Raw genomic sequence first — 26,439 nt, 5'->3', positions numbered from 1 at the left:
TCCAATTTATTGGAATTTTTAAAGTCCAAAGAAGTGATTATTTTCATAAAATTGTTTTACATACAAAATCATTCACATTCACATGAAAGCAATGGTGACAAGAAGCATTTGTATCATCAGATCTTATATTTGCAAACACAATTAGATACAGACGATGGAAAAAATATCTTTTAGATCTTATAAAACATTCACACTTTCCTGTGGTAACCAGACAAAGCATAACATTTCTTTAAACTGAATTTTCAATAATATTTTTATGTAGTACTTTCTTGGCATATGATTAACTTTATAGGAATTTTTAATATATTATAAAACAGACTGTATCAAGCTATTCTGCCAGTGAAAATGTTACTTGAAATGAGTAAGAATGTGGATTTGAAATTCATCTTATACTTTCTCATTCTACAAATTGTACTGTAGCTTTTTTCATATTGAATTTTCTGTGCCTGTGGTGTTATGTGTATGAGCGTATAAAAATAGCATTTTTGCAGAAATATTATGGTAATTCAAGTTTTCCAAAAGGGTATAATTTGACACCAACTAGCATATCACTTTATGGATTTTAATAGAATTGTACCTGTTTTCATATATTCATCCTCTATGGAACTCTCTAAATTTATTTTTAAATTTCATAAGATGTAGGATCTCTATAAACACCTTACTGCAGATATTATTTTTTTGCATTGAGTATATGTCTTATAAAATAAGCATTTCTTTCACTAGATGCTTTTGCTAATGTATTCTGGAAAATTAGTTCTTGCTTTTTCAAAGAGCAGCCAAATTGGTATTTAGAAATGTCATCCTAAGAATCGCAATATTTTCTAATATATTCTAGGATGAATTCCATCGTTTGACTTGTTTTACTTTATTTTCTTTAATTATCCCAAGGCAATATGTTTCCTTAGGTTTGTGGTATAGTTTTGAAAATCAAATAAAGCTCTGCTCCATTTACTCTCCAGAGTCTTCTTGGATGCAGCTTAAACTCTACCTGGCAACTTAGAAATCTGTATTTGATCTGTTTCTCCTTATTTTCCCTTCAATGCTCTACCTCCAAGTACTCTAGCAGTGAATGCCCTTGAATAACATCTCAGCACAACCTCCATTCTTTATTTCCATTTCCAGACAAATCATGCTTTACAGTGTCAGTGATAGGATCCTTTATTCTCCAAACATTTTATTTACTATGTACCATCATCTTCACATTACTGCCCATGTTCAGAAACTGATTGAATTTCTGATTTATTATTTGAGCCATTCTTTAGTCAGTTTCATCATTCGTCCAGTTAATATTCCAGGATTTACATTGATCACTTATGTTGAGGTCCTCATCCAGGCTTTGTATGTTCACTATTAAATCCAACCAAGCTCTTAGTCACCTTCCTAGAATTTAAAGTCAAGCAAATTGGGAAATATTTGACCTTTTCCTTATGATTATTTTTGATATCACCTAAATTCCATTTCCCCTCAGGTATCCAATTCCCAATACAGTGGCAGCCTCTTGCCTTGGTTCCAACGAGTCCTACACACTGACCTGTAATCAAAGACCCTGGATGATTCCCTACTTCCTACTGCACCAAAGAGTCTATTCTTCCTATTAATTAGTTGTTGCACTGATTTGTCTATTCTTGTGTGTATGTATTTGTTACAGTTTAAGTACATGTATCAGGCAATACACTGTATCAGCATGGGGGTGGAGACTGTCTTAATCTGAGCTCAGAGTCTAGCTGTGGGAAAGGATTTCTAAAATCCAAGGTCCCAGTCTAGAGATTGGCCATGATAGGAAGATCTGGAGAGAGTGATATGATTAAAACACGTTTCCAGAGAGCTGTTAGGCGGCAGGCACTACAGGGTGAATGAGTTTGTGTAGGGGAGGGGGTAAAAGTCTTAATCTCATGTTACATTTATTAACCAAACATGAAGTCAAACATTAACACATTTTTGTGCTAAGAAATTCAAATTATAAAGTTCTGTTCTCATTTTCAGAAGCAATTGACCTCAATTTTGAGTTTGTTCTGCCTCTTTTCAGATCCTTTCTGTATGTGAATAAAAATGTGAGTTGAATCTCATTGTTTACTTGGGTTTCTCTGACTAGTAAATTTGGGTTTTCACAGATTTGTGTTAACCTTTATTATATCCCTCCTTAGAGGGCTGGCTTTTTGCTTGGACATACAATGCGGTGTTGGCCCATACTGGAAAGAGAAGTCCAGCAAAGATGAATAATGTGTTCTAGATGGGATCTTCGTGGGTTGGCTATATGTGTCTCAAAGTTCTTCCTTATTGCAAGCATGCGTGGTAACTCCAAAAATTTTCAGGTATTGCTGACTGCTTTCAGGTATTGATGACAACTTTCTTCAAATAAGTTGTCATAGAAACAGCAAATCTGATATTGGCAGAGCTTTCAGAACAAGAAAAAATGTCTGTCTTTGGCTCATTCCTGGAAAAATTCTATGTCTGTTGCCTTACACATGTTTCTTCATCTTCAGAATCACTGACTACATAATATAGTTTGTACAGAATTAAAATGGCCCCTCATGCTCCAGGAGCTGTGACCTAGAATAATGGTGTGTTTTATCAGGGATATTGTGATGCGGTTGCTGACATCATTTGAGTACATGGCTCTGTTGTCCAGAGACACATGAGCTTCATGCAAATTCTAAGTAATCTCAAACTGAACTTTTCAGATCCCAGCGCTACCAGCACACTCACAGCACCCAGGAAATAAATACCTTTCATTACATTTTGGGAAGTGAGATCATTAACAGGCATCTGTGGGAGAGGAAACTGGCTCTAATCCACTCAGGAAAAAGATGCTGAGATGTGCCTATTCAAAGGATTTTTTGATACCTTTCTACACTTACTAGGTTAGTCAAAATTACAAGTCTAACAGAGCAGGTATGATGAGAATGTAGAGAAATGGGGACTACTTGATTTGGATAGTGAGCTGGTCCCACCTAGTAAAGTCACATTAAGTGTCTGTGTCACCATTTAACCAGTTGAGGTAGCGTGGAAACCTCCCACTGTCCCTGTTCTGTCCTCACTTCTAATAGAACTACCTTAGAGATGTCCTCTCCTCTGGAGGACGGCATCAGGCAGTGTCAAATTTGGTCTGAAGAGCAAACGTTTCAAGATGTGATGGTCCCTTGACCGGCTCCACCACCTGCCCTGTTCCCCAGAGAGCATCTGTCTGCACCCCTCTGCTGGGGGCCACTGCTACCTGTCACTGGGGTGCAGTGGAAGACGCCTTGATGTGAAGATTGAACCCCAGTCTTAGGCAGACACTGTGAGCTTGCGATCAGGGAGGTGGCTCTTGCTGGTATTCTTGCCCTTTCTCCAGAAACAAATGCTGCATCTCGATGGATTCCGTATTTCCCGCACAAGTAGAGGTCACTTTTAATCTGTATTTTTTTCTGATTTGCCTGTCAGCTGCCATTAGTTCTATTAAGTGAATTCTTCTATTTCATTCATAACTGTCCAAGGTCTAATAACTGAGCCAAAATATAAATGGTGTATTCATCACCAGGACATGCCCAGTGTGACAATTTGTGCCACCAAATTAACTACTCTCGGTTTTATTTCGCGGGTTCTTTTTTCTTCCAACACACAGGCTAAAAAAAAAGCAACAAACTATTAGTATTTTCAAAATCATTTTTTCTTTTGCTGCCCTAGCATTTTGAATTATAAGACTCTATTTTGCTGGATGATCTTTCCGTTTTTATCTGTGAAAAGTGTATAATCATCAAAAAACTAGAGTCCACACTCACAATGGCTATGAAGCTATTGACTTGACCAAAAGCGAACATATTTTGTAACTTACATATACGTACGCTATTTATTCTGGTAAAAGCATATTATAGAGCCTTGAAATAAAATTTTATTACTTTTCAGCAAATCTTACATCATGTAAATCCATCAGCTGGGTCTATTTGCCTTATTGAATTTGAGAATGGGAAATTTAGGCTCCTTTTAAGCTGTCAGAGAGAGAAGGTTTCATAAAATATATTAGCAAATGAGAAATACTTAGCATATTTATTGCTATGGTAATCTTGGACTGACTGTATTTCAATTGTAAACAGATACAAAATTGTAGTAAATCTCTAAAGAGCACTTATTTCTTTATCTTTCAAGTTCTTTGGATGTGACTTTTTGTCTCCCGGAACAATAGAGCTAGAAGCTTATTTTTAGATGAAATAAATCAAAATGTAAAGAACAGGAACTTCTGTAAATTAGAAGTGGCATAAATATTCATGATTTTTTTAATCATACATAATTCTTCCTTTTAAAGTATTTGTATATACCTTGTTAGGAAAACAATGGTGCTTCGGACTCATGCCAGGTTGGGGAGATAATATGTTTATCTACTCTTACTTTAAATCTCCAAAAATGTGTATGTAAGGACTGCCTTATTCCAATTATATGTTTTTCTGCCTGGATTCTAATTCCACTTTTCTCACATACTTGCAGTGTGGCTTTGGGAACATTTAACTTGATTTTACCTCAGTTTCTTCATTTGTAAAATGGTGACATGATAGTGTCAAGATTGCTTGGAAAATTATATCACGTTTGTTAATAACATAGAACAGCCTCAGTGCATTAAGGAGGGAATTAAGATATTGTTATTTTCTGAAAGCAGTATCTTTTTTGAATAAAGTTGTAGTCAGAATCATTTAATAAGTTAAGCATACATAGACTCTGTAAAGATTTTGGTGGTAGCTAATTTGTGGTAATGCTTGCATCCTAAATTATAGCTGCTATATTGAAAATTATTTTTCTATGAATGAGTCTCCAAATTTGACTCAAGGGATAAGTAAACCAAAAGTGATTTTTTGTGTAGCCACACACACACAAACACACCCCTGAAAATATTTGGATGCAGTCAAGGTAGCATTATTCAAAAAAATAAAAAAGGGAAATAATATCTGAAACACATAAGCATTGTTTTCAGAGAGAACACTGTCTTTAGCAGTAAATCACATAAAGTATCTTTTACCAAAATGTATTCTATGAGAATTTAATGAAATGCTTTTTGATGGGGCCACCTTGTTCTATACTTAGGAGTATATAGACCTAACGGTGTGATTACCAAAGTATTTGAAATTCTGTCCATTGGGAATCACTTCATCTCACGTGGCTTCATGAGACCGGTTCTCACTCACTGTGACCACGCAGATTTCTGTTCAGTGTTACTCCCTGCCCCCCCTGTTCACACGCTCACCCATTGTCTGCCTGCTCCCCCACCCAGCAATGACCTCGTGGAATTCCATTCACATGCACACTCTGCACAGATGCTGCTACAGAAAGAGTCCATGCTTTACATTTTGACTCTTCCACTGCTTAAAGTATAGTCACTTCTGTACCACATAGGGTGTTTGCTCCCTCTCTTCGTCTCTCCCCCCTTGTTGTTACCCTCTCAATGTCATGCACCCCACCAGCAAATGTACCTGGTGAAACCTCCCATTTCTTTGCAAGCAGGCATGTGAAACCTGGCTTGGTTTACATATTAATTTTCATTTTTTTGGAATGTTGGTTTGCAACATTTAGGGGTACAAATTCACCCCTCTTCAGATGTATGTCCCCACACTGTGCTCACCACCAGAGTACCACCAGCCTCTGGGCTCCCTCCCCTTGCCGGCTGCTAACCTCAGTTCTGCAGTCGGATCCCAGGGGTTTGCTTTGGTTTGGTTGTGTCTGTCCCTTTGGTAAAGCACATGAGCTTTAATCAGAAGACAGTAGAAATGCTGGGGTGGCAGTTAGAAAGGTAGATAATTGTCTTTTAAAAAAACTTAAAGGCCAAGCACTAGCTTTTGAATTTGCATCTTGATTCTTCAAAACCGTGTTGGAATTGGGGGTCTGTACTAGACTTAGTCTTTGCTTCGTGTTTCCAAGGAGTGACTTTGGCCACTGAGGAAGTTACCAGATGCGTACCTTTTACAGGGGGCACAGGCACTCACAGTCTGCCTGCCCAGCCCTGATCGGCCCGCAGAGCCACCCATCCCCTGAGCTCTGCTTGTGTTGCTTCAGGCACATGTCTACACCTTCTCTGAGGGGGAAGCCTTGGCAGTCCGCATCTACACAAGTGCTCGGACTTCCATTACGGCCACTAACCAGGTTCCCCTCTAGCAGTTGCTCTGAGATATTTAGGAAAATACCTGTCATCTTTAATGTCCCAAATAACCCCAATAGAAAGTTGACATCACTGATCCTTAGTAAATCTTTTCCAAAAAGTTGATTTCAGTAAATGGACCTTTGGTTTCAGAAATATTCATAAAGACATTAGATGTTAATGACATCGTACATATCACTCTAAGGTTAACCGCTTCTTGGCAATGATGGGCTGTTTATGGATTCTTTAATGAGTCCACAAATTTAATTAAAAACTAATGATGTGAACTTTGCTCTTTTCTAAAATAGTATCTTTCCACTTTGTGTGGTTCTCTTAACGCTTTGAACACAAAGAGTTTCTAGTTTACAGCTAACGTTTGAAGGTCTGCATTGGGGAAGGAAAAGGAACTGGATCTTCAGTTTCCTGAAGGACATTCATGGACAATTGAGTCACGGGATGCTGTCCTTAGAAAGAGTTTTGTACATAGGCAGATTTCTAAGGTTCTTTGTGATCTGGAAGCCGGTGTCTTTAGGTAACACACAGATCACTGAATCTGCTTACTCACTTGCATTCTGCTGTGCCGTGCATGGAGTCCTTGGTCCTTAAGTAGCCCGGCCATGTACATAAGGACGCCTGAGCAATCAAGTGTTGTGTTTTGTTTCTCTCCTTGTTTCAGCGACAGTGCTCATGTAATGTTTTTCATGTAATAGGCGAGTTTGTTTTTAATTCTAATGCTATTATCATTTATTGAGACCTTGTGTAATTATGAATATAAAGCCAGAAGTATCAAAGATGACCCAGGGAAATGTGTAAGTGCTGACCTGGTCATAAAAAAGTGAATCACTTTTGTTATCTTCTCAATAGTCATGATATTGTTAAATGTAGTTGACTAGAAAGACCTGCACAACTCCCAAAGCTGACATAGACATAGTTGTTTATGGAACAGTGTCTGATTCAGAGCAAAGAGGTGAGTTATATAAAGTTGATCATCCAAAGGCATGGTATCTGACCTCAATCTAGATGCTTGTGGCTATACATTTTAATACATACCATCACTAATGTTAATTCATTATCATTAGTAATATATTATGTTGATAGCTCTCATAGATACATAGCAGGATTCCTACAGTTTGTTTATCTTTATAACAATAGTGTATTTTTTTCAAAAATAACTTTTATTCAGAACAACTTCAAAATTACAACAAAGATGCTGATTACTTTAGAACTAACATTTAAATGCTGAGTTTTCTTTTAGCTAAAATAGTCAGAAGTTTGCTTTGAACTGTTTTTGCAAAATTCACAATGACTGCTCTGAATTTTTAACTGCTGCACCATCAGATATTTGCAAAGATATAGTCATTCTCCATATACATGATATAAAAAGGACACCACCTGATGTTAAGGAACTGATGATAAATCCTTGGTGATTTTATAAACTTTTGAATTATTTTGGGAGTCTGATTTATATTTTGCCATTCTATGAGTAAGGTTTAAAAGAAAATTAAATTGAAATACCGAGTTCTTCCTTTTTTAAAAAGAAAAAAATCTTTTGAGCTGCTTGAGGTCATATTTTTTTTCCTGTGGAATTTTCCTATTATAGAAAAATGATTCTTGGTGAGTATTAGTATTTATATGGAGTAAAGTCCTTAAAAATGCTGTATCTGATTTTATTGACTGTATTGCAACCTTGATGTATAGGTACATATTTCTTTATAGCCATGAGATTAAACATACCAATACTAACCACTTAAAGAGTACTCAGTGGAAAGAGTAGTACCGTGACGTAATAATTACGGGGGGAAAAAGGATTTGGTGATCTATAAGAGGAACCATATGACATCACACATGTGTAGGTTCTTTCCCCAATCCAAAAAATAAAATTTTCAAATCACAAAATATTTTGATAGGTTTTTTAAACAAACATAAAATTATACTAGTTTATTAAAATTCTCTTTTAACCCTACCCTATGTTGAAAAGCCCTGCCAAATGCTAAGAGAAATTTAAAGAAGGATACATACATTGCATCCCTTAAGGGGCATTCACGTGGCCATTACTGTCTGTGATCTTTCCAAGGTCAAGTGGGCAGGGTAAGCCTCTACCTCAGGTGCCAAGGCTGGCTCTATTTGAACTGCATCCTGTGAAACTGATTTTCAGGACTAACTTTTCTGGGAATTTTGCATGCTCCTTCTCCCATAGGGCTAACTTTCCAATCATTGTTCTCGTGGGCATTCTACAGGTCAAGGGAAGAAGAATCTCGATTGTTTAATATTTAGCTCATTATTTTTGTCTCAATGAAACAGTAAGATTATAACAATTCATTTTACATGTGAACACTCGCCAAATATTTAGAAGGAAAGCCGATACCTATATTCAGTTTATAATACTGCTTGTGAATTTTTCTAAATGTACCTCCAACAATTATCACTAATACACTGAAATTATTTCAGAGTTGTCAGGAGTCAGATGGATAATTGCTTTATAGCGAGGGTCCAAATCAGTGTTACCTTAAGGCTGTGAACTCCAGATCTGTTTCCAAGTTGAAGTGTATGGTTGGGAATGCCTTCTGAGTTTGATCTGCTTTTCAGCATAGCACCATTGTTATTTAAAAGTGTAAGTTCATAAACAATCGCCTGGAGACTTTGTCATCTCTTATTTCAAGCCGTTTTACAAGTGATAACTTTTATGAAGCTCTCATACACACTGTGTCGTGTGCAGATGGAAAGCACATCTCACTAGAGTGACTCATTTTTAAAAATATTTCCCCTCCATGACATCTGTATAGATCAGCTTCCCAAGATTTCAGGCTCTGGAGATATTCTCACAATCAATAGTTTTCTTCTCTCTCTTAGAGTTCCCCATTATCCAGACATTCAGCAATAAATAAAGTTTGTGTTCCCAGGATTTTTTTTTAATGGGAAGTAACTTTAATACAATTAGTAAACAATACAGAAAAGACAAAGAATATAGTTTCTAAAAAAGAACCCAAAGTTACCCGTCCCCTCGTGGGTGAAAGTCCACCCGAGCAGGATTGGCCCAGAGCAAGGCCCCAAAGCCTGCCACAGTCTGAAGCATCTTCCGGGGGACCCACAGAAAAGGATCAGAAACAACCAGACAAGTCTGGGAGGAAAAGAGCAAAATCAAAATAAGATAAAAGCTGCCTTTGTTAAACCTCCCTGCAGGTCTCACCCACATCTGTTTCAACCAGTCCAGGACCAAAAAGCAAGCATAGTTTCTTCACCTTTCTCTCTGCTCCATGTGCCTCCTCCAGTTTTCCTTCTGGCTCTCCATCATGCTTGCTTCCTTCCTTCCCCAGTCTCCTCCCCAGCTTCTTGCATGTTCCCAGGATTTAACACAGCCCCAGATGCCTGCTGGAAGAGCTTACTCTGGGGCAACATTACATACAGAAACTTGTTTTTTCTCAGTTTAATGACAGTTTCTCTTTTTGCTAAAATTATTAAGAAATGTTTTCTCTTTGATTTAGTTCATGTCAAGTAATTGATATTTAGATTCCTATTCATAAACTATGTAGAATAAAAACAGCCAAGTATTTGGCTTTCCTTTCAACCAAGTATTTAATGCAGTATAACTAAATTCCACTAAAATTCTCATACATTTTCATAAATGTTAAATTGAAGTATTCTCAGAATAGTAATTGATTACTTAACAACAACTCTCACTGGTCCTATTTTGATAACAAAAATGTGAGTTCCAGCAGAAGTTCTGGGAAAAATAAGTAATAGCATAAACTAAAAGGAATGTTTTATGAAATCATCAGATTTTCTTCAAAATAATTTTTAAAAGGAAGCATTATATGTGTACCCAGTAATGCATGTACAATCTAATAAGTGGTGTTTAGATTACTTTGGCACTTACTAGATAATTACTTTTTTAAAAAGATTATGCATACAAGAGATGGGGTACAGGCCAGAGGTGTGGAGGTGAGCAGATTCACCAGAGACAGAGTGGGGAACAGAACAGGCAGATTGACTGAAGTACACTGCTGAGGGGAGCAGCAGGCAAGTCAGGAGAGGTCTGCTGTGCCATGGGGGTTTCTCTCTGGCCAGCAGGGGATCAAACTCTGCTGTAAGGCTGTGGATTGCTTCATAGTGTGGTGCTTAACCCCTTGTGCCACCAAGGAGGCCCTGGATTATTACTTTTATAATCACCTGGTCAGAAGTGGGGCATATTTTAATTATATCTGCATTATCAACATTTCATCTTAAAAAAAGTAGTTCAACTTTCACTAGCAATGACATATATTTTAATTCATGGAGTGATGACTAAAATAATTTTTTTTCAAATTTTCTTGACTCTTAACACTTTTGGCAGATAACTTCCCAAATTATTGTTCTGTGCCCCTAAAGAAAATTCCATTAGTAAATCTTTGATATGGATAACATTAAATTTGTGATTTAAAGTTTGGCTCTCTACCATTGATAACTGTTTACACAATTCAGGTCTCTTTTTCCTTTAGAAAAGTTTTTTTTCTTTAGTTATATCCTGTCATTCTCCTTTTCTGTTTAGTCTTTACACACATTAGCCAGTATTAATTTGGATCTTCTATTATAGTTTCTTTCAGTTCATTTCTGGGCTATAAGAATTGCTTTTGGTTGATATGTATTTTGTCTGATCACCATACTGATCTTAATGTTTTTCATATTTTCCAGTTTATAATCTTGGGGTTAGCTTCTTTATACACCTATGCAAAGAATGTTGACTTTGTTCACAAGCTTTTTAACATTTGTAACTTTTAAATATTTCTAAATGCTAAATTGGCCAATTTTTAAATAAAGACAGCTAAAAATTAGGGGTGACAACAGGCATCCTAGGCTGCTCCCATATTATAGGCATGGAGTGATGTTTGATCAAGCACAATACTGGTGACGATGAGGGCCAGGATGGTGATTGATTATGGAGAGCATGAAATCTACAGCTATCCTGCTTATTTAAATTTGCCAAGTTCTTATTTTTTGGAATATACTTAAAATTTAAATCAAGTGCCCATTGGGTATACATTAAGATGAAGGGGATTTTATTCCCATTTAGCATTTTATGTGATGAATTACATGAATAAACTCCTATTAGTAAAAACATTTCTGCTGTCCTAGAAAAAGCCTGTCTTTATGATTTATTATTCATTTTAATTTACTGCTAAATTCAATTTACTACTATTTTACTTAGAATTTATCAATTTATCCTTGATTTGCTTTCACATACAGTTAAAAAAGCTTATTTTCATTTTAAAGATTTATTAAATAGCTTAGAAAATGTATTTATCATCACATTAGCAGTCAGATTTATGCTGGATACAGGAGTATGTAAGATGTTACTTATACTAACCCCTTAATGGACTTGATTACTTTTTGAAAAGAAGAGTTATGTTTTTATATTAATTAGTGAATTAATGTTATGACTTTCTCCACACTCTTTTATGATTAGCTGTAGGCCTTTGGAATTTAAAATGATCTGGGTGAAAATACAGGTGCAATTAAGCTGAAGTAATGTGAAATTCAGCATGGGTGTGGAAGGGGTCTTGCCATGTGTTCTAGTAAAAGCATAGCATCCTGCAGTCTGCCCATCTCTGTTCTGTGTAGATCAGCCCAAAGGTAATAGTGCAAGTCTTCACCTTTGCAGGTATTGATGCGGGCAAATGTGAGCTATTGAGTGCACTCTACCTAGAAAATCTCAGCATCAGTCTACTTCCAGAAGCATAATGTGTCATTAACAATGCAAGCCTTGAAGTCTTATTACAATGTGCAGTATGACAACAGCATGTAATTAAATGGTTACTCCATTTAATGGTTTGCGGGTATTAATATGACAGTTATTACTCATTCTTCTGGGGTCAGGCCAGATTGTCTATTGAAATATCAGGGATATGGCAACATCTTTCTGGCAGTTGGTACATTCTATTCTAGGGGTTTTGTTGTGAGATGGAGCTGGTGACCAGGGTGATGATTGGAAGGGCATTTTGGTTAGTTATGTATTTAATGACAAAAAGATCTCAGTATGCTTCAAGATATCAAATGTGCTTAAATATGACAGTATTTAAAGTTATTAAAGCTATTTTGTGTCTCGAGGGAATTGGCCTACTGAGAGATGCAGAAATTGATGTTGCAGGCGAGAAGCAGGTTCTGCTGTGGCGTGAAGTGCTTGGGGTTGGTCTTCAGTGGGAAGATTTGCTTCTTTGTCATAGGAGAAAAGATGGAAGGTGACAGTACAGGTAGATACAGGTTGGAATTGGGGGCACAGATGTAAGTCGCTTCTTATCTGTTTGTTTCCCTTTCTCTAAGATATAGCTAAGTGACTAGCGAGAGAAAGACTGGGGGAAGTGGAGATTTGATGAGAAAGTATCTTAGGATTTGAGGGAGTAAATTTACTAGTAACATGTATTGTGCAGAGTTAAGTGTAACTGGTTTAAAGCAAAGGGGAGAGAAAACGGAGAATGAGTCCTTTGCAAGGGAGACGTGTTATTGGTCTAATTTGCACTTAACGCTTCTTAAGAAGAGATATGAGAGCAAAAGCCAAGGAGAGGAAAAAGTACTGATTATTGGCAGAAGGATATAGAGGAAAAGTTATTTATTATTGACAGAATAGATGGCTTGGAGTATTTTTTAAAAGATTTATTTATGCATATAAGAGATGGGGTACAGGCCAGAGGTGTGGGGGGTGAGAGGATTCACCAGAGACAGAGTGGGGAACAGAACAAGCAGACTGACTGAAATACACTGCTGAGGGGAGCAGCAGGCGAGTCAGGAGAGGTCTGTTGTGCCATGTGGGTTGCTCCCTGGCTGGGGATCAAACTCGTGCTTGCAGTGACTGCAGATGGCTTCATAAGTTGCGTCTTAACCCCTTGTGTCACCAGGGAGGCCCTGGCTTGGAGTACTGATAGACTCAAATATCATGGCGATATTGAAATAGTCAAACTCAGTAGTTGTTTTGTTGACCAGACATATTTGAAATCAAGATTTATTATGACTAAATCTTTCACTTGTTATGAACCAGTTACCTATTCTGACCATGTCTGTGTCAGGTGCCAGATATGAGAGTTAATAAACACAGGCCTTTGACCTAATGAAACCTGGTGTTTCTCTAATGTATTAGGAACCAATATTGAGATTTCTAAGAGTACTTCATCATCTAGTCTTCCTGCTCAAAAGATGAGAAAGTGATATTTAAACTGGAGCTCTAGGGTCTCCCTGGTGGTATAGGGGTTAAAGTCTCAGTGGTATCAACGAATCAAGCTATCGCCAGCCGCTGTGGCAGGAGTTCTATCCTTGGCCAGGGAACTAACCCACATGGTGCAGCAGCAGACCTCTCCTGTCTCCCTGCTGCTCCCTTCAGCAATGTATTTCAGTCTGCCTGTTCTGCTCCCTACTCTGGTGAATCCTCTCACCTCCTGCAACTCTGGCCTGCACCCCAGTTCTCATATGCATAAATAAATAAAAATTAAAAAAAAAATAAACTGGAGCTCGAAAATGAGTAGACTCTAGAATTAGGTAGCACCAAAAGTTGGGGAGATTGGAGATGAATGTTTAAAATGGAAAGAAGCTAATTTTGACAAGAAACAAGCCAGTAATTTAGAGATAATAGCATTATTTTTGATAAGGTACACCCTATTCCAGGGAAAAATCCTTGCAGAGTTTTTCCTGATTAAACTATGACACTTAACTACTATAGTCAAATACTCTCAGAAATGCTATCTTTATTCCTGACATTGGAAGAAAAATTAGGTCCAATATATGGATATTTTCATTTATAATTTATTAGAATTTCTACATTATACTCCACATAGATAGTATATGTATACATCTATATGTAGGTATATGATAATTTTAAGGATTGCTGACATACACAGGTGAACATATTTGTGCAATGTTTTTCTTCCAATTTATAGCCACTCACTCTTAGTGAATGTTCCTCTTGAAGAACATATATATCAAATCTTCTCCAACACGATGATGCAATTCTTATTTTCCAGTGCATTTACCATTTTTTTTATTTTTAATAAAATCTAGGTGATTATATTTTATATGGATGAGACTAGAAAGTAGTTCGTTCTTTTGTTGCAAAACCATTTTGCTTTCCTCCCTCATTGTATTTTCATCATTAGTGTTATCTTTCCTCCTAGACTAGCAACTCCTTCCATAAAGAGTAAACAGTATGCCCAGAATAGAAGCCAGTGAAAAATATCTTTGTGACATCACTGTGGTATTTTAATCCTGTAATAAATCTCATAAAGTCTATTTTCTTTAACATTTGTACCTAACTCCTCTGTGAATGGAAACTTGAAAATGTATGTATAACTTCTCTAGTTACTGTCACAGAACACAAAGATTTACACCGTTAGTAAATATAGTTTTAAAATAATGTTTTTATCATCTGATTATGTGGTCTATATGATTCAATTTGTTTTCAGTAGCATATTTTTTTCTATAATTGAAGCTATTCGTTAATTTCCTAGGGATTCTAAGGGTGATTAAGTTATTTTTGAGTATAATTTATGTAATTCGGTGAATATATGAACTCTTTCAGGCATTTAGCAAATTTCAGACATACAGTAAATGATTCTCTCCTGTATGCCAAGTGGAGTGGACATCTGGCAAGTGACCAGTTAATTTGATCAATGCAGACGCCAAACAATATTATGCAGAGAAAAATGGCACTTGGCAGCTTACATAAGGTTTGAATGAACCAAATGGTTTAATGGAACTGCCGGGACAGTTCACTCACCCGGTATGAACTGACCCCATATCATTAAAAGAAAATGGGAAGAGCTGGGCATCTGAACGCAAGCAAATGTTTTCAACTTTTATGATTTGACAAGTTGTAATGGGATGGACCAGGTGTCCTGCACTACATACGCAACAATATGTATATATTTTTCTCAAATAAAAATGGTATCATGTCACAGCAGAGTTCAACTTTCATGCTTGGAAGTGAAAACTCTGAGAAAACAATTTAGCTGAAATGACAGTTACAGGTATTTATTAGGAGCTAACAATTATTACTGATGAATAAACTCGGGAAACTTTTTCACTGAATTTTCATTTTTTAGGCTAACGATGAGCTTTTTAGGTTTAGGATAATTCAGTAAAATGTTGGATCCTTTTTTTCTTGTCTAAATTTGTGATGGTTTGTAAATGACCTTGTGATGTACTGGCCGGGGAATGATTACACTGTATGTTGTAAAGAGTGAAAAGGTTATTCTGGAGACTAACACCAAAGGCATAATTAAAATAAATTATAATAATGATTTCTATAGCAAGAAGAATTTCCATATAAAGGAATTTAGGAGGAAATGGTCTTTGGGTATCACAGAATGGTGCTGATCTTTGTCTTCCTCTTGCATTTGTGTGTATGTCTGTTTTCCACAGACGTGTTGTTGGCATGATGAAAGGGACATTTACCTTGCGATTTAGACTTGCGAATTAGATTGCATTAGACAGTATCTGTGTATGCATTCAGACCTAAATAACAACTAATACCTTTCTCTTATTTAAACATTTTGAACAGAATTACACTAAAACAATAAAATATGTCTGTTCAGTACACACATCATGAATATTTAGTCTATTGACAGTTTACCTATATTGAGAAGGTATTTTAAGACCATGCATATTTAAGATTTGCTGTATAATCTCTGCAGAAACGGCAGTATTTTGAGTTCAGAATGCTTTGCATCATATTTGATGTATAACTCTTGTTGAACTTACTGGATTTTGAACCTAAAGGGTTTATTTAAATGTTACATAAGCTTGCACGAACAATCTTTGTTTCATAGTCCTAGCATCAACATACAAAAACAGTGTCTCTGGCTTTGTCTGGAATGGGGAGGGAGACTTGGGGATGTCAATAAAAATCAAGAAAATATTTGTAGATTCACTTTTTCCCCCAGAGACTTCGGCTTTTCATAGTGCAATGGTGACAGAATGAACAAATAAAGGGCATTTATTGGGTGGTGATAACAGAATGTTAAAGTCATTTAAATTCCTGGTTTTACCATGAAAAAAGAAAAAGAGAAATGAGGATAGTTACCACTCACACAGGCCACGTTAACAGGAATTATGGGCGCTAGAATAAATTCCCGCTATAGGAAAGTCACATGAAGTTTCTTTCTCCCTAACAGCCATTCCCGGTGCTGACCCAGTGCTCATGCTTGTGTTTGATTTTAAAGTGTGTTACCTCTTTGCACCCTTCCAGCAGACCATGAGCTCCCTACAGCCACTCTTCTAACCCAGGGGCTTAAACATTTTTAAACGTCAAGAACAGGCATCCAGTGAACAGTCCACTCTCTGACACGCCCTTGTCTTCTGAGGCCCTGGGGAAGGGCTATCAGGTGGGAGGCACATCTTTGGTGGGTAGCAGCTGCAGGAGCTAGAACCTTCCACAGAGCAGAAGCTGGGCCTGCCTCCCAGCACCCTCTGCTGTGGGCCCTACAGTTTTCACACCTACGGGTGGGTAGCTCCTAACAATTCCCAGGGCCTGGGAAATGCACTACCCCACAATGCTGCAGAGGGAAGAGGCATGGATGGGGTGAGAGTAGACCAGCAGGTGGCCAGACAGCACAGGATCAGCATGGCAGCCTGGGTCCCTGGCGTGGGGGAGCAGCAGGAGACCAAGACTTGAGCTAATAGAAGAGACAGCATTTGATGTGGGTCAAGGTTGAAGTGAACTTATTATTTATGATCAAAACCATGAACATTTTAAGAATGTCAGGGGACATTTTCATTATTACTTGAACATGTATAAATTAAAAATATAGCACCTGAGAAAGATAATGTTACAGGGCAGGGAGAGGGGCACCCCAGACCCCCCAAACCTGCCTGCTTTAAATGGGTTCTGCCATCCGCCGCATCAACACAAAGCATATGAGACTTTAATTGGAAGGAACTTTAATACAATTAGGAAACCATACAGGAAAGGCAAAGAATCTAGTTTCTAAATCAAGCACCCACAGTTACCTGTCCCCTCGTGTGTAAAAGTCCACCCAAGCAGTATTGGCCCAGAGCAAGGCCCCAAAGCTGCCCCAAGTCTAAAGATCTTCCAGTGGGGCCCACAGAAAAGGATCAGAAACAACCAGACAAGTCTGGGAGGAAAAGAGAAAATGATGACAAAAACCACCACTGTCACCTCCCCACGGGCCTCACCCACATCTGTGTCTCCCAGTCCACGACCACAAGGCAAGCGCAGTTTCTTCACGTGTCTCTCGGCTCCATGCACCTCCCCCAGGTCTCCTTCTGGCTCCATCCTGCTTCCTTCCTTCCCCAGTCTCCTCTACAGCTTCTTCTCTCCCTGCTCAGCTCCACCCTCCCTTGGGTGGGGCAGGAAACCTGGAACCTCCCCGTTTCCTGGGGGCCACCCTGTTACAGTATGACTGTGACATTGAACTCATTTTGGAGTTAAGTGCCAATATGCTCTCATTCAACAAGAATATTTATAGCATTCTGTCTTGGGGATTAGGAAAGATTAAAATCAAATATGGTCCAAAAATGAGCAATGATGTACAAAAATAAAGGAATAAGCAATCAGGTGGGTGCGGGCCTGGGCAGTGGCACGAGGACATCCTTGTGGGTCCAAAGGTAACCGATGCCCCATTAGCTGGTTTGTTCAGTGGGTTAAAAACCACAGTTCACACTTTCAGAGATCTCACGGATTTAATGAAATGATTCATTAATAGGGCAGCGTGTCAGCTCGCAGCTGTGAGGGATTACAAAAAACGGGGGGGGGGGGTTATGGACAGAAAGGTGGGACAAGGTGATTAGCTAAAGAAAAGACGATTGCAGGGAAGGCCACCCTGGGGGGCTGGCAGGGCCCTGAGCAGATGACCCGCTGTGTTCTTCAAGGGTTGGTTTACGAGGACACTTTGGGGAGAGGCTGAGCCTGCTGTCGGCGCCGAGTCGGGGTGGTGCCCAGCGTGAAGGACTCCATTTGGGGGCTGCTTTTCTGCTGTGAACAGATGGCGCGCCCATGTGATCCGAGGCCCTTGCAGACACTTCATCACGTTAAGCACCTACATGAGGCCATTTAATCACCCCTCTCCTTGCCCGGGCGCCGTTCCTCTGGCCACTCTCAAGGCCCCCCAACGCTACCCGCTGTGCCACCGCCTGCCCTTGCCTGTGCAGCCCGAGGGAGCGCCTGGAAATGTGCATTTCATCTTGTGCCGTCACCGATGGCAGCCGGGGTCAGACGCCGCCTGCACGCTTCAGTATTTTTATTCCTGTTTCTCCATCATTTCAAATGATTGATTCCCTTTGAAAGACAGATGTGGCGGGGAAATCGGGGTGTAGGTGGAGGTGCGGGGGTGAAGGAATTCACCAGAGAGAGTGGTGAGCAGGAAAGGCAGGTGTGTCTCGTGCCCTCAAAGGCGCAGGGGGTGAGGTGGGACCAGGGCTTTGAGGCTCTGCTTTGTATTCTCCGGGGTGCTGTGTTTAAGCAGTTGTATGGGGGGGGCTTGGGCGCTGACCTTTGACACTGAGTGTGTCCTGAGGCTGCAGGTCTGGTCCAGGTGCTCAGTCTGAGGCCTGGTTCCTGGGGCAACCTTATCATCCCCCTTCTCTATCCACGCCTCCCAGCAGCCTCCTGCTGAGCGGGGAGCAAGGGGCTGTTTCAGCCCTACTAAATGATCCCCCAAATAAGGCACCAATCTGCTCCCCAAACTCCAAAGCAGGCACATTCAGGCCGTGGCCTCCAGCCCCCTAGACCCGCCTCCTGTGGGGCAGGAAATCTACCTGTCTCCCTGGGAGAGGCGAGGAACAGCCTCAGGTGCAACACGAAGCCTTTTCCTGCACTGCCTGTGAGGGGGTTGGCCCCCCACACCCCCCAGACACCGAGGCTGGGCAGGGTCAGCGGCGAGCACCAGCTTCCTGCCAGCAGTTTGTGCTTCAGAAGGAGAGAAGGCCACGCGGACTTTCTTCTCTGTGTTGAAGCCTTAGGCAAAACAGGACCAAAGGAAAAGCCGTTTCTGGGGTGTTCTGAACACCGCCGTGCTATGTCTGGGGGGGTGCAGACACACCACCAATTGTGACGGGCCAAAAACTGTGCACTGTGCTTTGTCTATATAGAATCGCCTCGTTGTTTTTGTGTCATCAAATTTTTCCCCTAGTTTTAAAGGCTTATAGGATTAATTATAATTTGTTCAATAGTGGCCCAATCATACAGATTTCCCCAAACATTTATTACTTTATTTTATTTTATTTATGCATACAAGAACTTGGGTGCAGCCCAGAGGTGTGGAGGCTGAGAGGATTCATCAGAGCACAGTGTGGGGAGCAGAACAGGCGGATCTATTGAAATCCACTGCTGAGGGGAGCAGCGGGGAGACAGGAGAGGTCTGCTGCGCCATGTGGGTAGCTCCCTGGCCGAGGATCAAACTCAGGCCTTAGAGGTGACAGAGCTGAGACTTAACCCCAAGGCTACCAGGCCCTGTGGTGATCCTTCTTTTCTTTTGCTAATGGCCCAGTTGGACCCTCTCTGGCTACAGAACCCTCCCTTTGAGGGGCTGTGCAGCCCCTTTTCACTTGCTAATTGGGTTGCTGCCCAATTCATGAGTCCCTTAATAAAGTCAATATTTAAAAATGGCTCCCTGGATTATTTTACATTTTAATAATAGTGCAAAATGATTATTTTTGAACATTACATATTTTTTCCTAAAATAGTTTTTTGGGTTATGTGATACAGGAAAGAATGAAAAGGTCTTGAAATATTTTGGCAAACTAACCTGTCTCCAAGAAGTCATGAAAATGTACGCTTTCCATCAATAGTGTAATGATGGAGCTTTTCTATGGATACAAACCATTTTAACCACTTCTGTGTCAATATCCTAAGTATTTTTTCAGTGTTTGTCTTATTGTATTTCCTTTGTATGCGTCTACCTTAACCTGGGTTATGTCCTATTAATTTTTATGAATACCTAACATGGCTTTATCTGTTGGCCTTTCTGACCATTTCCTTATTCTCTCCTTTATAGGACCTTCTACTCTTTCTCGCATATAGACAAAAGTAGGAGTTGTTTGGTTACTGGGTCTGTAAAACATAATCTACAAATCTATTTTATTTATTTTGCTAGAATTATGAACAAAAGCAATACCTTTATCATTTTCTGTGCTGAAGCAATTTCATACAAAGGGGCTGCATGGGGGGCTTGGAAAACATGATTTATCAAATGAAATTAAGCATTTTCAACAGAGAAGTATTGCCTTTGCACATCTGTAGCTTTTTCAATTCCAGGGTGTTGAGTGTGGGTAGAAGCCTGGGAACTTGATTATAAAGCATCGCTGAGCTGAGTATGCATGGCTGTGAGAAAAACTGTGTGGGAGTAACATACTCCCCACTGAGTCTGAGGCAGTGATCTCTCTTTCTCTGCCCCACGGGGGCCCACAAAGTAGTCAAAGAAGTTGTGATTCCATCTACAATGTCGGTGACTAACCATTAAGGGTTTAACTTAATATTCATAGGTTCTCCAGAGAACACAGTATGCTGTGTGAATACTAAAATTATATTTGTAACTTATAGTTATGGTTTAGCTGTAGCGTTAATAGCCATATTTATAATTCTTTAGAAATCCTTAAATATCACACAGAGTCGGGATATGTATTACATTAGACGGAGTGCATCACCCATTGTTGGAGAACTTTATTCTTTGTAGATTTAATTGGTGATTAATGTATGCTATTAAAAGAAAATGAGTCTAAATGGACATAATTTTTATTTAGCTATGTCATCAGAGCTAATTTATATCAGTGCAGGAAATACATATACAATACACTCGAGATAGTCATGTGTATAAAGACAGACACAAATAGGCTGTAAAAATAAATCGATCTTGCTGGTTAGTTCCTATAATTTTTCTCTGCAGTGGTTCCAGGTGCATTTAAATATGGATGTAGAGGTCTTATGTTTGCCAGTTTAGTATCCTTTGACTTTTTTTCTTTTTACTTTTCCCTTCATTTGGCTCCCTGTCTAAAAGAAAATAATCAGCATTTAACAACATACCAATGTCCAGTTGCTCGGGACAGGAGTCTGGACTCTATTATATAGAACTGGGTCCCGCAACACTTCATTTTGTTGATTTTTCTACCAGGTGAAGACTTGGAGCTGACTGATCCCTTAAACCCATCTCCATTTTCTTGGTTCAGAAATGTTATGTGCCAATACATTTTGGGTATATTAAGGTTAGTTTGACTTAAGAAAAATTTTATAATGATAGGTGCATAAGTTACTATCCACCCAGTTGAAATACATTATCAGGTTAGGCAAACTGGTTATTCTGAGCAGGGAAAGGAAGTTCATTTTGTGTGTTTGTAGATTTCCTTATGTCTATAGATTATCAGTTTTTGGAGAATTTCAAATTGGATAAGTTGCTGAGAACAGGGTTGGGATGGGGAGCATCTACCAAGGATTGTGAACCTATGGAATAAACATTTACGTATTTTTAAGAACCTTAATCTTAAGTATTCCATTAGTGACTCAGCATTGTTAATATGTCTACATCCATGTTTTACTGTCAGAACAGCACACACACACGTCGCAGACACTCACACAATACCACCCACTGCCCTTGAACAAACCAGCAAGAGGATTTATTGGCACAGTCTTCTGTTTGTTCTCCTGTTTCAGTTTGCAATATCAATAGTGCATAGTTATGAGGAGTTAAGACCTTTGCAGATAAGATGATCCTGACATTAATACATTAAGACTTAAACACGGGAATGATTCTGATTCTCTCGTCTTATATCCCTATAGTCTGAGCACCTGGGATGTCACATTCGAGAGTTGTGATTTAAGTTGGTTGATGATGAAAATATAGCACAATATTTTTATATGAGTAGAATTGTTATATCTCCTTGTTTTTTTCATAGTGAAAAAAATCTCCTTACTATGTACATATATTTAATCACGCATTTGGGCATTAATCCTTTCTACTAAATATGAGTGTTTCATTAATGAACGAGTTCAAGATCCTGGGTACCAAGCCTGCACTGTGCTGATTGGCATGTGCTGATACCAGTACCTGGGAAGACACCCTCTCAATCCTGCTTCCTGGTATAGAATTTTTACTGAAATATGCAATTCCAGTTCCTTTGTCTGTGGACTGTTGCTTCCTTTCTTTGTATGCCGAGTACCTGTTTTTTCCCCTCTCTGCAAACTAGTGTATAGGTTGATATTTTTTTCCTCTTTGGTGCTGAATGTAATAAACATTTGTTGAATGAGTCAACAGACAAAATGAAGATGGGAGGAGAGATGGGTAGGAGGGAGAAGGAGAAGAGAAAGCAGAAGGGAAAGAAATGATGTGATGGCACCTATCTACTATCCTGTCACATTTTTGGTTGATTTATATCTACCCCTTGTCCACTTATTTTTCTTGATGGAGCACTAACTTTTCACATTCTCCACCCACCATGCTTTTCTAACTTCTTTTAATGGGCTCACTTTCAGACCTCATTTGGAATTTCATCTGGCACAGTCCTGCGATCTAGCTTTCTTGATCAGTGATGGGCAGAAGCATAACATGTGACCCAATTCTAGCCATTTAAGCATAAAGTGAAATCTTTGGGGGGTTGATAGAATATTTTTTTACTTTTTGAAGCTCCTGAAAGAAAGTTCTTTTCCCCTGGATGTTTTCATAACTGCATGGGATTTCTAGCTAAACAAACAAAAACGCAAAAGCATAGTGTTATATACACTAAGCAGAGTCTATATCAAAACAGGCTTTGTTATGCTATAGTAACATTAAACCTGAAAATCAAAATATCTTCGAAGAACAGTTTATTTTTTATTCAATTACAAGCCTGTCCAAAGGCATAGGGGCTAAAAAAAGCCCAAGGTACAGATGGCTTATTTCAATACAATTGCAGAGGCAGTGCAAAGGGCGCGCTGAACACTGGGTTTCAAATGCCTGGAAGTGACGAGCATCCCTTACCAGAGAAAGCCACAGGTCCAAGGCTGAGTTCAGCAGGATGTGGGAGTGTACTCATCCTCATAGGGAGGAGCGTGAAACATTTGTGAGAAAAACACTGCCAACCTTAGCAACACAGAAATGTGCAGAAAGCATTGTCCTTGATGAGGTTATTGAACTGTCCGGTTACTCACCCACAAAGTCATTCTACCCCTGGATTTATTTTGGGTGACCATTAACATCTTTACCCAGGCTTCCCATAACTAAATTCCATCCACATTTCCTCCATACTGCATTCCACCCCCAGTCTATTAAAAACTCTCCCACGTGCCTGTAAATACATTTCTCCCTTCAATATGTGAGTCATGTCATCTTGTCGTCAATGCTAACTTCTAGTCTTTCACTTTCTAATGGAACCTCTTCATAAAAAAAATGTTAGAAGCAATATAGTCCTCCAAGCATCAGTGTCAACATGTTTTTCCATAAAGATCGTGTTTTAGGTCTATCAAATCCTTCAACATGACAAAATTTAATAGTATTTTATATGTGATAATAAATGAGTATCATTATGGTTTCCTAATTTAGCATTTACTCAATAATTTAAATGACAAGTACATAAAAGATATTTTAAACAACAGAATTATTATTTATTTTTAATTTATTACTGGATGAGTCCTAATTCAGTTTTCTACCCAAAAAAAAGACTTTAAAAATGTTTTTTATGTGTGGATACTGGTAAAGGATAATTAAGTAATTGGAGACAGTGACTTTAAAAGATCTTTTAGGTTATTCTCAAATTAGGATAATTGAGAATTGATAGAATTAAAATTTAGAAAAAGTTTAGTTTAAAAGCTGAAAATAATCAGTGTTTCAGAAATACTAAAAGAAGTATTGCCAAATTGGAAAAGTGATCATCCTTAGAAAAATATATCCACCCATCTATCATCCATCCATCCATCCATCATGTATGTATGTGTGCATGTATCAAGTCCTTCCATCCACCCATCCACCCACCCATCGTTGTCATTCTACCATCCTTCAGCAGGACCCTGTTCCTTCATTTCTTTCACTGCTGACTCTAGGCTGACTTGCTCACTATTCTAAAGAAATCTCTTCTTTATTACTTTACTAGCCTACATGAAATCCAAATCATAAACATTTTTTATAATTTGTGTCAGCCACCAGCAGGAAATATTGTAAACATATTCCTATATTAATACATTTATTTATCATTTATTGAGCACTGTCAGTGCACCAGCACTATTTTAAACACTTTGGATGATCAGTGAACTCTCCAGTTAAAAGGAAAAAAAGTCCTGTTCTAGTAACCCTTATGCAGTGATTGCTGTTTGAGAGGAACAAAGACAAAGCTTTTTTGTCTTATTGTGGAATGCATTTAATTCAACAATGATTACCACACAAGCTAAGAACAGGCAACCTTAAGTTTGAACTGAAATTGCCAATAAATTAAAAAAACTGCCACAGATAACCAAGCAGTTGACAAAAAAATATTAGTTGAGCATTGGATAGTGTCTAATGTCTTATCTAGTATGTTATGTCTGTTCTGGAGAATATTTAAATTTTGAGAATGTGGAGAAAAACTTTACTACAATTTAAGGTATATATTTTTAATTTGCTATTTAATCTTTTTTTTTTGAGGTAATAGCGCCCTAGAACATTATATAGGTCCAAGTGTTCATCATTTTGAATCCATATCTGTGTACAGTACATTAAATTCTCCAACCGAAGACTAATGTTGTACTTCACGGTACTTTTATCCACTTTTACCTGACTGATCGGCCCTCTATCTTCCCTTTTCTGGTATTCATAGTTTTTATGATGGTCTTAAAGTCTGCTTTTGTCTCAATTATTTTTCTATGTGCCACATATAAGTGAAATCATACCGCTTGTCATCATCTAACTTATTTTACTAAACATAATACACTTTAGGCTTGTTGATTTATTCAGCAGCAAAATGAAAATAAGAAAGTTCATGGAAATGTGACCTTTAAATGATATGACAAGGAGCCTCCCTGGTGATGCAAGGGGTTAAGTCTCCGGACTATCAAGCTATCACCAGCCACTGCAGCATGATTCGAACCCTGGCCAGGAAACTACCCACATGGCGCAGCAGACCTCTCCTGTCTCCCCGCTGCTCCCCTCAGCAGTGTATTTCGTCAGTCTGCCTGCTCTGCTCCCCACTCTGTCTCTGGTGAATCCTCTCACCACCCCCTACATGTCTGGCCTAGACCCCAGTTCTTGTATGGCCTAGACCCTAGTTCTTGTATGCATAGATAAATTTTAAAAAATAAATAAATGATATGACACGGGCAAGTCTTCATGACAGTCATTACACAACCGAAGGACTGGATGGGCTAGAGTGGCTGGGAAGGTCAGTAGGGAGGTTGGTTCTCATCAAGTGCTACAGTAAGGCTGGATCTCAGCAAACACCATCAAGCCTCCTTGCACCTTCCTGCTCTAGCAGCCTTCGCTTCTGTGTGGACTTGGTCCTTTAGCTTGTCCTATAAATCACAAAATAGGGCCTCCCCGGTGGCGCAGCGGTTGAGCGCTGGGTTGCGAAGCTGCCCGCGGCCTCTGCGGCGCCGGTTCGATCCCCGGCTGCTCCCCGGCCACCGGAGGAGGATCCCATATGGCGCGCAGACCTCTCCTGCCACCCGCTGCTCCCCTCAGCAGTGTACTTCGGTCCTTCTGCCTGCTCTGCTCCCCGCTCTGGCTCTGGTGAATTCTCTCACCCTCCCGCGCTTCTGACTGTACCCAGTGCATGTATAAACAAAACAAACAAATATAATAAATAAATAAATAAAAACATGCCTCTATTAAAAAAAAAAAAACTATTAAAAAAAAATTAAAAAAAATATAAATCACAAAATATCAGCTGATTGTTGTGGTCAGGAAAGAGAGGGAAAAGAGACAGGATGGAATTGGCATCATGAGATTTTTGCCTTTTTGTTAAGATAACTTCCCAGCGCTGTGTTTTCTGAAACCTGTCTCTTAGACTGATGCTGTTACTATTTGCCTGAGCTAATTTAAGCAATTGCCGGTCTTCTAGCAAAGGGACTTAATTTTGACTTATTCTTTACCCTGGACTAGCAACATATTTGTGAAACGTTCCTGAAAATAACATCACTAACATTTCCCCACTGCTATTTATCTACATTTCCCTACCCCAGTTCATCGGTTCATCATTTCTCATCTTGACTGTTGTAATATATTTGTAACTGGCCTCATTTTCCCACTCTTTATCAATTTACCTTTGAAACTCCAGTGTGTATATTTTCTGTTCTTCCTAAAAAACGTGACATCTCCTTTATCTAGTAAATCTCAAATGCCCCAGCATATTCTTTAGTGAACGCTCACAGTGTATATTCCAATGTTCTGTTCCAAATAAATTCAAGTATAGTTCTCAATTATTTAAGTTCT

At 38.9% G+C, this 26,439-nt stretch overlaps 1 protein-coding gene and 1 long non-coding RNA gene across 4 annotated transcripts in view; one reads left to right on the top strand and one right to left on the bottom strand.

Annotated features, from left to right (window-relative positions):
* LOC119242982 (coiled-coil domain-containing protein 102B-like) overlaps positions 1-26,439 on the top strand; it is a 130,427-nt gene that overhangs the window by 40,599 nt on the left and 63,389 nt on the right. Inside the window, exon 1 of one of the 3 annotated variants that reach the window (XR_005124591.2) lies at positions 14,331-14,397. The exons of the other annotated variants lie outside the window; for them this stretch is intronic. The gene's annotated coding sequence lies outside the window, so the exon portion shown is untranslated. Of the gene's footprint in view, positions 1-14,330; positions 14,398-26,439 lie in introns of those variants that run through there. 3 annotated transcript variants of the gene reach the window in all.
* LOC129145578 (uncharacterized) lies at positions 1,048-5,227 on the bottom strand. Its single transcript, XR_008551328.1, has 3 exons — positions 5,081-5,227; positions 3,054-3,605; positions 1,048-1,380 (listed from the first exon to the last, which is right to left on the bottom strand). It is a non-coding gene; the product is annotated as an uncharacterized LOC129145578 (long non-coding RNA).

The sequence above is a fragment of the Talpa occidentalis genome, unplaced genomic scaffold (assembly GCF_014898055.3).
Source record: "Talpa occidentalis isolate TD23 unplaced genomic scaffold, MPIMG_talOcc4v2.1 talOcc4.13, whole genome shotgun sequence".
In the NCBI taxonomy this organism is placed as follows: Eukaryota; Metazoa; Chordata; class Mammalia; order Eulipotyphla; family Talpidae; genus Talpa; species Talpa occidentalis.
The sequence above is the reverse complement of the archived record's forward strand: the minus strand, read 5'-3'. Positions and strand labels throughout refer to the sequence as shown.